The sequence below is a fragment of the Parambassis ranga genome, chromosome 8, assembly GCF_900634625.1.
Source record: "Parambassis ranga chromosome 8, fParRan2.1, whole genome shotgun sequence".
In the NCBI taxonomy this organism is placed as follows: Eukaryota; Metazoa; Chordata; class Actinopteri; family Ambassidae; genus Parambassis; species Parambassis ranga.
In genome coordinates, this window is record NC_041029.1 from 14,285,932 (window position 1) to 14,299,084 (window position 13,153).

Genomic DNA, 13,153 nt, shown 5'->3' on the forward strand with positions numbered 1-13,153 from the left:
TGACGTGACATGTCGTGATGGTCGGGTTTGGTCAGTGCTGATGTCACAGATGCTATAGCTTACACAGCCTCAATCAAATCTCAGTCTGTCTAATAAGTAGCTTAAATCAAACTACAGATTGTCAGCCATAGATGTGATTTAAAGGACGCTGAAATGTCAGGAGCAGCAGCGGATGATTTGCATTATATGTTATTATGAGTTCTCCTGTTGACCTCCACTGATCACATCTGTTTAAAGCCTCTATCCTTCTCTCTTATGTTCTCTCTTTAATTATTTTCTCCTATATATCACATGATTTTTTTTAATTCCTGTTTGCATGTGAAGCCCTGTTACCTGTCATCCTGCAGGCCACTCAAAACGCTTTTTCATTAAATTGTAATGTGCCTCAGAGAGCGGGTGCTCGCCGTTGATGGCACTGTCACTAAGAGTCGGGGGATTGTGTCGTGAACCGTCTTGGGTCTGACTATGGAGGCGAAAAAGGGGGGCGTGTGAGGTTAAGAAAAGGACAGATGTCTTATAAGAGGCTGACGGTCTCTGCGCTCAAGAGCGAGCTGCAAAGAACACGACCTCTCTGGAGAGCGCGGAGAGAACGAGAAAGCACTTCCTGAGCAGGATAAAAGGATGAAGCTAAGTAATAATGGAGGAGCTGACTGTAGCTGTGATTTATATAAAAACAGCATATTGTATTAAGGTTAATCCAACATTCCTACAAATAATTCAAGGCCAACGGCGTGCACTGCTTTTCAGCAAAGTTATAATAAAAGCTCCCCAAAAAACAACAACAACAACAACAGAGCAGCTGTGCGGATTGTCGTTCCAAATCACCTGTGAGGTGATCCTGAGGGGGGGCCGTCACTCCCGATTACAGCCCTGCCACTGATCGCCTCATTTCCTCTCTCCCACTGTGGATACTCTGGACAGACTTTAGATACACACAGCCTGCTAATCCTGGCTGCTCGCTCATTTACACACACACACACACACAGAAGAATGCAAGCAGTCATGCATGATGCACTTGGACAGCCGGGGGGATTAGAACTCTAGAGGAAGTGTTAGATGCATACAAAATGGAGAGACAGGAAATTATGATGGCGCTGTCAGTTAATTTTTAACTTTGCACAGTGGAGGGGGTAAAAAAAAAAGACTTTTTCAGCTCAGGGCAGGATGATAGGTAGCCGGTACCTCTGACTCTGGCATTTACAACTTATAATGGAGCGCACTGATTCAAACCCAACATCATTTCTGGAGCCTGTGCTGTTCCAGTCAGCTGAGGAATACTTCATCTCTTCAGCAGGAGCCCTGATTCACTATGAGACTGTCTCTCGCTCTGTCTGTGTGTGTGTGTGTGTGTGTGAAGTTCATCAGGTCTGTTTGATTGTTATTCTTCTTCTGTGACTCCTCCTCCTCACTCTAATGCTCGCATCCTTTCAACACTCATTTAGTTTAATAGCAGGACGCTCTCTGAGGAGCCATCCACACTGTCAGCACTCTTCAGGCTGTGTGTGTGTGTGTGTGTAACAGGACGCCAAAATGTGTGTGTGTGTGTGTCTTTGTCAGAGCATCTGGTAAACGAACCTTTTCTTCCTGTTTCTGCTCAGGATGCCTCTTCCATGCTGAGCAGAAATAGGAAGAAAAGGTTCAAACCACCGTTTGAACTTTGTGTTCTGCCGTCTTATCTTTTAAACCCGCCCTGAACTTAAAAAAGGATTTCCCCTTGTGCTTGTCACAGCTAGGAGTGCACATAGACACCATTCATTACTAAGTTGTCTTTGTTTAGCGAATAAAAACTCAAACTCTCTCACAGAGGAACGAGAGAATTTAGAACAGCGCAAAAACTTTGTTAAAAAAAATATATATGATCCTTTTCTTGGTATTGTGCTGTGATGTACACATATTTCTGTATCCTCAAAGGGTCATTAAATCAGCCTATGAGAAAAACGAATCATTCAAGCTGATCCACTAAACGCAACACAGAGTTAATAACTCATCTGTTGAGGGAGCAGACACTGTAGAGCTAGCTTGCTTATTTGTAGCCTAGCACATAATGCTTGACATGTTTCTGTGTGCATTTCATTTCACAAAATATGTTATGAACAGAAACTCACAGCTGAATCCACTGGTGGGAGGACGGACAGTCATCTTTAAAAAGTGCGTATTGCCCCTGACCATTATGATCTACCTCGGGGCAGGTAGTGTTTTGACAAAGGGAGGACAGCTATTCAATAAACATGCCTCCTCGCTGTGAGCCTCTGAGGCCCAGCATAGTTATAAACACACCTGGCTTTCGTCCAGAATCAGCTAATAAACTCAACACAGCCGTGCGACCCAGAAAAATCGCAGTAATATGCAGCGGAGGAGCACAAACGCATACGTCAACACACACGCAGGTGATGGCGCCTCCCCCCGGGGGCACAAACGGTTATAAAATTGGAGATGAAAGAAAGAGCCTGCTGTCTCATGTCCGTTTACACTTTTGATCATTCTCTGAAACAGAGCAGATCCAAACATCCACACAGCTGTGATTTCACTACAATATTCTTCTGAACATGCTCCGTTTCTGTAGTGGCAGAGCTCTAAATCATAACTGCACTACACCTGCACTCGCCCATTCATCTGCCCTCAAGTCTGCCTCTGTGTACGCTACAGTGTCCTTCCAATTACTGTACACGAAAATGCTTCAGGCCGAGTCCATTAGTGTGTAAAGTATGGGTGGGGAAGGGAAGACAGCATCGTTATGCTTTCAAAGAGCAGAGTGTGTGTGTGTATGTGTGTGTGTGCTCTGTGCTAATCAGGGAGCTGTAATTGATGAAGACCCTGAGCTCCATCTGAATCAAAGGCTGCACGCTCTGGATGAAAACAGAGTATTACTGTGTCAGCGGCTTTGACTTTATCTGGGAGCGAGGAGGAATCAGCCTCACTGATGAGGAATAAAAGACACAGGTGGCTGGATTAAAGAGCCTGCATGAGGACACACAGGTGTGTCCTTTCATCGAGAGGTATATGAATGCCAAACCGCAGGGAGTTAAACTGCACTTGTAAAAAACACTGATAAAATCTGCCTCTTATATACAGCATGAAAGTCCCCTTACAGCTGTAATAGATTTTTTTTATACATATTGATCTAGGTGATCAATATAAATCACATAATACTGTGAACAGTTTTTACACTGGAAGCATTCATATCCTGTTTTGCAGAACAGTCCTCTCATGTTGCTAGGATACGAAACTTCTTCTAGGGTATATAGCTTCTAGGCTAGCAGGTATAGCCTAGCTAACTTTAGCACAGTAAACAAAGTGAAAGGGATTCATCAGATTCACCTCTCCTTTTGTTGCAATTGTGACTCTAGTCTTGATTTAGTCTCTCGGATCAGAGAATATACAATTGTCCGGTGTTCCTGGTCTGCAGTGGTCAAGGTCATGGGGGTCATGTGGTCACGTCGATGTTTCTTTGAAATGTCGCTAAGCACTGTTGCAGAGCATGTCCACCCAGTCAGTCGGACAAGGCTCCCCCCCACAACAATGGTTCAGGAATGTTTTAAGTACACAACAACCACTTCAAGCTGCTGTACTGGCCTCCCCTGGCCTAGATCTCAGTTCAATCGAGCATCTGTGGGAAGTGCTGGACAAACAGGAAACCCCACACTTGCAACTCATTGGATTAAAGGTAGGGTAGGAGATTTCATTCTGATGCACTTTTTTTTAAATTAGTGTAACTTCTCTTTACAATCCGATAGCAACCGATTAGTTCGGCAGTTTCGCATTGAAGGGAAGAATATGAATCATCTGTGGAAGCTATAAAACGCTAAAAACATCAGCCAATCCTCCGGGTGGACCCTGCACGGAGTATTGGCTGGTTGTCACTCTCTTCCTGCTCTGCGCGCACCAGAGAGGTACGTGCATGATGGCCGAAGTCACAGAGCTCGTCTTCAGGTAATGTGCGTCCATGTGATTGGGAGGCGTGGCTTCAGGGTGAGCTCCAAGAGAAAGGGGCGTGTGTTTACTTTCGAAATCTGGCTGACTCTCACTGAGTTTTCAAAATCTCCTACCCTACCTTTAAAAAGATCTGCTGCTAACATAGTGCCGGATACTACAACACACATCTTGAGAAGTCTGTGCCTTGACAGGTCAGGTATAATGTCATGGCTGACCAGTCACTGATACCATATAACAGCAAGTTAAAAAAAATGTAGTCACCCATTTCCAGCTACTCTATTCAGGCCATTTCTTTTCAGCAGCAGCTGTAGTGTGTTGGCACAGTAACAAGAGGAGACTCTCTTTCAGGATCAGCACCTTGGAGAGCTCCAGAGAAATACAGGCCCAGCACCAGGATGAATATTCAACAGCCTCAGAGCAGCCAAATTACAACAACACAGGAGCACTCACACACATCATTCAAAATCAGGAGGGTAGCTGTGTTCAGCGGCTGCCTCTTTAAAGGCTAAAAAAAAAGCAAAAAAATAAACTCTCCAGTGATTGAAATCTGTTTTTAAATCACATCATCAGAGGAGTGCAGTCTGTGCAAGGAAACCGAAAAATAACCAGACTGACTGAGTGAGCAGAAAAAACATCATCAGACAGTCTGCCTGGAGGGATAATCTCTCCATTTGATGACCTCTGGGGCTCATCCCTTATGTGTCCGCTTACACTATGTGGACAAAAGTATGTGGACAGTCTGGTAGTCAGACGGAAGGGTGATGAGGTCAGACATCAGACGGCCTTCAGCTCAGGACAGTAAACTGTAAAAATCATTTCTTTAGGCATTTTTTGGGTCAACAAACACACAAAGTTATAATCCAAATCCTCATTATATTTTCAGGAGATTTTCCAGAACACACTGATCAATCAATAATGCCAACGATCATAAGCTACAGATCTAGCAGACTCCAGTATAAAGCTCGACACCGTTACAACCAGCAGGACACTAAAGCCTGTCACATGATTTCCATTTACTTTTAACTATAAAGCGTATAGTTGCAAACACGACACAACAGTGGTGACTTCAGAAAGTTCTAGTTCCTCCCGTTGGGCTCCTGATTCTTGTCTTAAATGCGTCTCTGGTCTCAGAATATAAAAATGCACTGAGCGCTATAAGATAATGAAAAACTCAGTGGATACTTATGACTGATGGCAGCAATCACCTCGGCACAACATAAAAATGGATCGCGCTCTGTGAAAACAGAGCAGCGTGATAAAAATATCACAACGTGAAACAGACGGAAATGTGTCACGCTGTCATCCAAAAGTGGTGCAGCGATGAAGATCCCCGCGGAGAGCCGAGTCAATCACCTCCTGTTAGGAATGACAGGCGGGGAGACAAAACAAATTATGGAGGCAAGGGAGGACATGTTGGCTGACAGGATGCAGATAGTGGACCAGGCTGACAGAAACATCACACAGTCACAGGTAAAAAGGCAGGAGAGGAGGAGGAGGAGGAGGAGGAGGAGGAGGCACGAAGATGAAGGCAAAAACAGAAGAGACAGCGACTGCATCACAAAGACGTCAGAAAGCGAAGGACAAACTGTGACTTAGGAGGACTTGGAGGAAGTTGGCTGTTGGTTGGGCCACATGTCCAGCTGTGGGTTAACTACTGGCAGTGGTAATCGGCTTGGACGGGGAAGACAGGCTTAATGAAGGCTGAGCCACGCTTACAGCTTCTCTCAGTGCTCAGCAGGCAGAGGTTAGCAGCTTAACAGGAGGACACTGACACAAACAAACTGCAAACAAATCAGAGGGTGCACACAGCACAGTACTGTACTTTAATCATTAGCATGTTTATAGCAGTGAAGGGCCAAAGGTGTCAGACTCGCCAATAGTCTCAGAGGCAGCAGAAATAAGGAAAGACTTTCAGTGATCGTCTTTCTACAGCTTCACATCATCTGTTCGTGCAGACAAGCACAGACACACACAAATACTGCAACCAATGGGAGGAACTTCAGGTTAAGCATCTTGCCCAAGAAACATCAAGCAGCCAAACTGCCAACCTTATAGTTTGTAGACAACCACCAGAGCCAAGCTGCCAGACTGAATGATTCTGACAAGAATTTCCTTAAATATTGATTGTGTCCAGTCGCCTTCAGCTCTGTCTGAACAACATATTCTAAAGAGTTAGTCCTCGATTCTGAGTTAACATTTGTGCAAGGTCTGAAGACATTCTTCTAAAGCAGTCTCAGGCAAAAACCTATTTTTCCTAAAATCACAGTGGTTCTGACCTTTGACCACTAGTTAAACCTGCGTGCCAAATCTAAAGAATTACCTCATAGCCTTTGTTGAGATAGATTGATGTACAGTGTCTCATGTGGTCGTGGCTCTTGGCAGCTCTGAGGTGTAAAAAAGGACTGGAGAGATAATAATCAGGACGGATGAAGAACAAAGGAAATCATGGGAAATGAGGGGGAAGAGAGATTTCCTGTCCCATCCAAGGGCATGGCAGTCTTCATGTTCTCAGTCGGCACCATCTGCTCCAGGAGCATGTCAGCCTGCCAGCGAGGAGAACTGAACGAGCCTCCGCCAAAACACGCCGTAACACCACCAACACCACCGCCGCCGCCACAACAAACACACACACACACACACTGCAGCAGCACAGTAAGTCAGTAAGTCAGCTCTAGCAAGTGTCTGTAGCAGAGTTCCAGCTATTAAAAATCTGCACTCCATCTGCAGATCTGTGTAGCAGGGAGAGGACGATGATGATAATTATGTTTCTACAGGAGAAAACACGAAGCTGTTCTCTGGACTGTATGCAGGTGCAGTAGGTGGAGAGCATCGTGGGCCGGTGGCTGGCTGAGTAAGGCCTACATTGACGGAGCACCCCTGAGGGGCCGGCAGTGTGTGGCTACAGTCTGCTCGACTGCTGGGCTTTCTGTGTGTGTTCCTGCTGCTGTGAGGGCGGTAATGAAGCGACCTGCAACAGCGCACAAACAAACACAGAACCTCCAGGTGAGCGAGCCGCCGCACCAAATCAGTGGTCTGTGTGTCTGTCACACACTTTGTCCTGCCTATGCTGCACTACTGGCTGACCTAGATATCAGCTGACATCCATCTCTTTGTGAAGGACTGGAGGCATCTGTCTATAATGAACAAACATCTCAAGAGCAGAGAATAAATCGCTTGTCAGCGTGTTCGATAACTTTGAGCAGTAGGACACTCCATCACTGCCCCATAAACACCTGACCTACACTGACACCTTCGCACGCCCCAGCGATCGTTGCTGCTCTCTGCTAAAAACACATAGAGAAGGATAAAAGAAACACAGTGAAGCAGACGTCTTTTAGGATTTAGTAAGACTACGAGACAGTAGATGTGTGCGGAGCAGCTGCATGAAGGATTACAGCAAGTGTCACACACACATATTCATCATCACACCTCTTGGACACGGTGCTGTTTCTGAGGGTTCGCACAAGTGGAACTGAGAGACGCACACTTGTGAAATAATACACAAAGGTTACCTTGGCAACAGAGACAGTGCCATAATGACACACAAACAACACTTAATTACATTACATGAACTGTGGACACGGAGAAAAACAAATACAGGAAATAATTACTTTCTATTGTCTGATAACGTCTCAATGACACTTTTCCTAATGATATAATATTACTTAGAGTGTTACTGTGTATTTGCAGGGTGTGACTGACAATATTTGTGTCTTTAGACAGAAGGAGATGCAGCTCTGGATTCTTGCACATACAGTTCACCTTGTATGCAGTGAGGTCTGCATCAAGGTGATGGTCTCTGTTTTCTGCTGCTGGACCACCTGGAAAAGGGTCACACTGTTACAGGGGCCGACTACACTGATCTCTGAGACAGCTACAGACCAACAAGATTCAGACCACAAGTCCGCCATCATCCAACACCTGTTCACCTGATCTACACCCTCACACTGACACCTCTCCAACAGGATGGAGGCTTGTGTGGCTTGTTGGTCTAGGGGTATGATTCTTGCTTAGGGTGCAAGAGGTCCCGGGTTCAAATCCCGGACGAGTCCGGGATTTTTCTTTCCAAAAAGATGGAGGAGGAGGAGCTCAGTGGTCACCATTTTGACATCACTGCTGCTGTGAAAACTTTCTGGATGTTGACTTTTACAAATAAGAGCTACATAACCGAATGATGATAATTTAGGCCCCAAACTAAGCCCTCTAAAGAAAAGCTCTGTCTTCTAAGCCTGTGAGATGCTCCCTCGAGGTCAGCTGGCCTTTTTTTTTTCTTATAAACACTCTTTATAGATCTGCCGATAAAACCCAGAGAAGTCCACAGCAATATATCCCCACTCTCATATCTATCCACTACAATCACTAACGATCTCCTTCTCCCTTTGGGCTGCAAATTATCAGGAAACGCCAATGACTAGCTGAGCAGTAATTTGTAGAGCCTCATCCTCTTGACCTTCTCCCCCTCTCTGAGACAGCCAGCCTCTCAACCATCAATTCTTCTTTTTCATTTTTTCCCCCTCTCGCTGGTGATATCACTCCATCCTCTCTCTCTCTCTCTCACTTTTCCCTAACCTTTCCTTTTTCTCTCTTCTGTAATGATTTACAGACTGCCTCCACAATAAGGAGGGAGGGCAAAAAAGGCGATCTTAAATAACAAAATAAATTTTTCATCAGCACCGAATTGATTGATAATTCAGCGGGGAGGCTGACAGGTGTCGAGCTGCAGGAAGAAAAAAAAGTGTGCGTCACACACACTCACACAGTCCAGCTCTCCTGTGAAACCAGTCTGAACCACTACAATGCAAAGCAGATGCTGGCACAGGTTGGCACTCACACGACTCAGTGAAGTGTGTTTTTTTTTTTTATAAAGAGGTGTGATGATTGGTAGGATGAGCACGTTCAGCTCTGTGAGAGGAGATGAGGAGCTCGTCCGAGAGCCTCTCAGTGCAGATAAGGCTACAAGAATGAGTCAAGTTGATACATGCATTAGTGGGTGAGAATGAGCTTCTCACAGTGACACCCACATCCTCAGCATGAAGACCTGCAGTGGGCTCACAGTGGATGGAAGTATCGATCACTTTGTCTCTTTGGAAACTAAGACGAGGTTGCAGAATGAGGAGAGCTTAGGCTGACTCAACGGATATGGAGAGCTGGTATTAGAGATGTCGATATTGGATTTTTACCACACAATAATTGTGCCAAAAAGATAAAAATATTCACACAATATCTACGGAAACATTTCTGTCCATCTTAGAGTGATTATTGGGGGAAAGCTTTGGGCCACACATGGACAGGGGAGTGTTGGATACAAACATCTTGACCCCTAGAGGAAACTGAGTGAACAACGTTTCATATTATGTCTGTTTGCACATACACTTCGTCCCTTGGTTCTTTTAGTTTAAGGCCTCTGATTGGCTGATTGGCTCTTTTCTCTGCATCATCTGTCCTGTAGCACTGAATTCATTTTTCAAGCCGACTTCTTACATTTTTCTGCAACACATCCTCACACTTGGTTGATAATATATCGGCCAGAACCTACACATTTATGCAGAACACTTGGACATATTGGCGGTCATACAACAATGCTAATGGAACATATGATCATATGTTTGGGGATGGGGTGGGACCGTAGTTAATCACTCTTGGAGTTTGGCATAGAAAACAGGCACAACAAAGGGTATGTGGTTAGGTAAAGCTCATTTAAATCACACTAATTCCTAATATTAAATAAAAAAGACCGTTCCTGTAGTGCTACCATCGCGACACACAGAGATGCAGCCACAGAAATACACACACACATTCTGTTTTCAAGACATTTTCCTGGAGAGAATGAGCCGACTTCTTCTGTCATATTCGGTCAAATTGATTTCCCACAGTGACATTGACCTGACCAATTTAGGTAGGTGTCACCTTCATCTCATTAAACATCCAATTATGTTTTGTTTTTTTAGTTTGTTTGTTTATCAATCTTCTTTGGGTACAAAAAGGAAGATGGCATTTTGCAGGGGCACCCCTGCTGCAGTACATGTAGCATTGCCCAAGATGACTGTGATTCATGTCTATTTAATATCTATGTGAGACTATTTATAAACCAACCCAAAGACACACACACACACACCTCAGCCCCATCAGACCATGACAGGCTATGCTGGCCTAGTTTGAGTTGCCATGTTTGACCTTTTTCGCCACCCCTCTGCACCCTGATGACAAAACCATTTAAAACCAGACATGCTCATGACTGTGCACCAACAACAAGGGACCAGAAATGCCATCATTAGCCCAAATTGTTCAGCAGCTCTAATCACATTATGTATGGACGCATCCAAATGTGGGAGGGAAGAAAAAAAAACAGGTCATTAAGTCAGAGAGGTCAGACTAGGCTCTGATAAGGATATTTAAGAGACTGTCACAGTACTGTTAATTAAATAACATTTAAATGACTCTTAATTGTGCATAGTAACATATTATGTGCAGTAGCATTTGAATTAACACTTTCTACGCCTTCGCTCCGATTCTTCAACTTTAGATGCATCATATCCTATTGTTCCATAGCCACTGAATGCAGTTTTCATAGTGTAACCATGGCAACAATGGCTGCATATTACAGTGGTAAAGCATTTCATCAGATCTAACCAGAACACAGGTTTAAATTAAATCTGTTTTTTTGCCTTTTAGTTTGTATTTGTCAGTCTCACATAGAGCAGAGCGTCTATGATCTCTGTCACATTCGCAGGTTAATTGCTGGACTGTGTTAAGCCGTCCCATCTGACCAGCTGCTATGTAGGCCATTGATCCCTCCAGCTGGCCGCTGCCACGTGACACCTGCATCTGGTTATCTAGGCTGTGGCAAAGGTCACAGACCTTTTTTTGTCCTCCAACGTCATGACTTCATCAACAGCATCACACACACACACACACACACGCTGCTGTGAGAGCCTGGGAGCTGGCTTTCTGCAGGGGTAAAAATTCAGACTCCTTAAAGCCACATTGATCATGCTGATGCTGAGAGATTTGGATGAAAACCAGCAGGACTGATGAGGTGTGGAGTTATTTATCAAGTGTTCGACTACACCACTCTGTTACAGGACTTACACCTCAGAGATGTGAGCTCAATTTCAAAGTGGAAGCTTTACTTTTTAGGCTTGTTTACTTGGACAGTTTGAAGACAAAAAAAACACATTAGAAGGTAACACCACCAGACCAGCACCTCAACTGTCTGCTGGCATAGTGCCTATTCCTGATAGACTGTAAGTCTATTGGACTATGCAGCTGTAAGGGGTGCATGAAGAAGTGTCTATATGTGACAAGTTAGGAATCTGCAGGCTAGAAAACTTTTACTTATAAGCACAGACAGGGTGTTTGCGTTATTTTTTTCTTCAAAAAAGAAGAATAAAGGCACACAATGAAACCTTCAAACATTATTTCCATTGTGTACTTCATTGTGAGCTGAGAAAGTGTCATCACATTTCTGTGCATGATATTTTTTTCCCATGTATGGGTTGATTTTCAGAGAACAACCATAGTTACAGAGAACAATTGCTCACTGTTCCATTCTCCTGCTGCCATGGTCTGCTACACTTGCAGTAAAAAAAAATGCTATTTATAAGTCTTCCTGCTGCTTTAAAACAGTTTTGAATAGTGCTGACAGGAAGTGTCTGAGAATTAAATAATTCAAAAATAAACAAACAAACACGACCTGTACATCGGTGTCAGCCGTGCATCGTGACTAGTGTGTAAACAGCGTCACACTCTGTGAGCTGTGGGTGGACTCGTGTTGTCGTCTTTAAAACAAACAAACTGCAGTGCCGATATGAGGCCAGTCAAATGTCACACTGATTCACTGACGCCGTGTTCTGAAGTTTCCCAGTATCACTGGATGGAAGTTTGTTCTGCCTCCAGCTGTATGTGAAGCCCGGATAAAAGGTGATGGAGAGGAGTTTGCTCGACTGCTCAGCCCACTCGCAGCTGCGCTGACGAGGAGAGCCCTCACTAATAATAATAAAACCACCAGTCCTCTGAATTTGGGTTGACGGCGCCTGAGGGTGACGCAGGCTAACAGAGAGAGAGGGGGGCTGCCAGCTCTCTGTGTGTGCCTGCATATGATTTGTTCTGTTCGCCTCTCTTGGGAAAACTTTTTTTTTTGTCTGTGGATGGAAACATAAACTCATGAATAAACAGAGGGATGGCGCTCTGGTTTATGTACATGTAGATGCCTCTGCTTTAACAGGGTTTGAAAAGAACAGAGCGCAGATTCTGGTTCTGTTCCTCCTCTTACAAGGACGGCAGTTTGGCTTGACAGGTTTATTGACCACACTTAGTCAATTTTTAATGGATTCACTTGTATCAAATTTTGCTCATCACGCACACGGCATCGTCTTGGATCAGCGCTCTCCGTGGTTCGTATTGATGTGTTCTGCCTACAAGGCCATTCTCAGTGTGGTGGAGGATCGTGGTTTCTTGGAAACTCGCAAACCAAAAAAACTATTGTTGCAGAAGAGTTTTATTTACTGTACAAACAAGGATATGAGGCTGTATTGCTGCCGCTGAGAGGAGATGTAACTCTGCTGTCATTTGTCTCTGTGGAACAATGTTAAAAATAAACAGACTGTGGTGGAGCTGATGCTTAATGCCAGGCCTGGTTTTGTGCCAGAATCCATATTTTATCTATCCATCCATCCATTTTCTTAGCCCCCTTTGTCCTGTGCAGGGTTGCGGGGGTGCTGGAGCCTATCCCAGCTGTCAATGGGTGAGAGGCAGAGGGGTACAGGCATTCAGTCTAAGCAGGGCTTCCACAGTTTATTTTGAGTCTTTTTGCAGATAGATCTTGCAGAGATGGATCCAAAACCTCAACTAAACATCAAGTGTGCTTGCCACGTCAACTACCCCTTTGCAACGGTACAACACTTCGACAAACTGCCCGTAACGCATTGTCGCAGATTCTAAATACTTCAGTTCAAACTGGTAACTTTCACAGCGCAACCGTCTCATCCCGGTCTCGAACCCATGACCTCCAACATACCCCTACACTACAAGCCAGAGAGCCTTCCTGCGCAACACTATGCGGGATTAATCCGCGGAAACACGTTAGCATTGACAGCCTAATACATATCCAGAGGTAGTCGGAAACCACGTAAAAAACCTGATTTCCGATCACATTATCGGATCCGGACATCCCTAATATGAACTAGTAAATTATGTTTAAACAAACAAACAAAACTTCAGC

The 13,153-nt window shown here is 44.5% G+C and overlaps 1 non-coding gene across 1 annotated transcript; it reads left to right on the top strand.

The window, feature by feature from the left end:
* Positions 1-7,913: 7,913 nt before the first annotated feature.
* Positions 7,914-7,985, top strand: trnap-agg (transfer RNA proline (anticodon AGG)). Its single transcript has one exon. It is a non-coding gene; the product is annotated as a tRNA-Pro (tRNA).
* Positions 7,986-13,153: the final 5,168 nt, after the last annotated feature.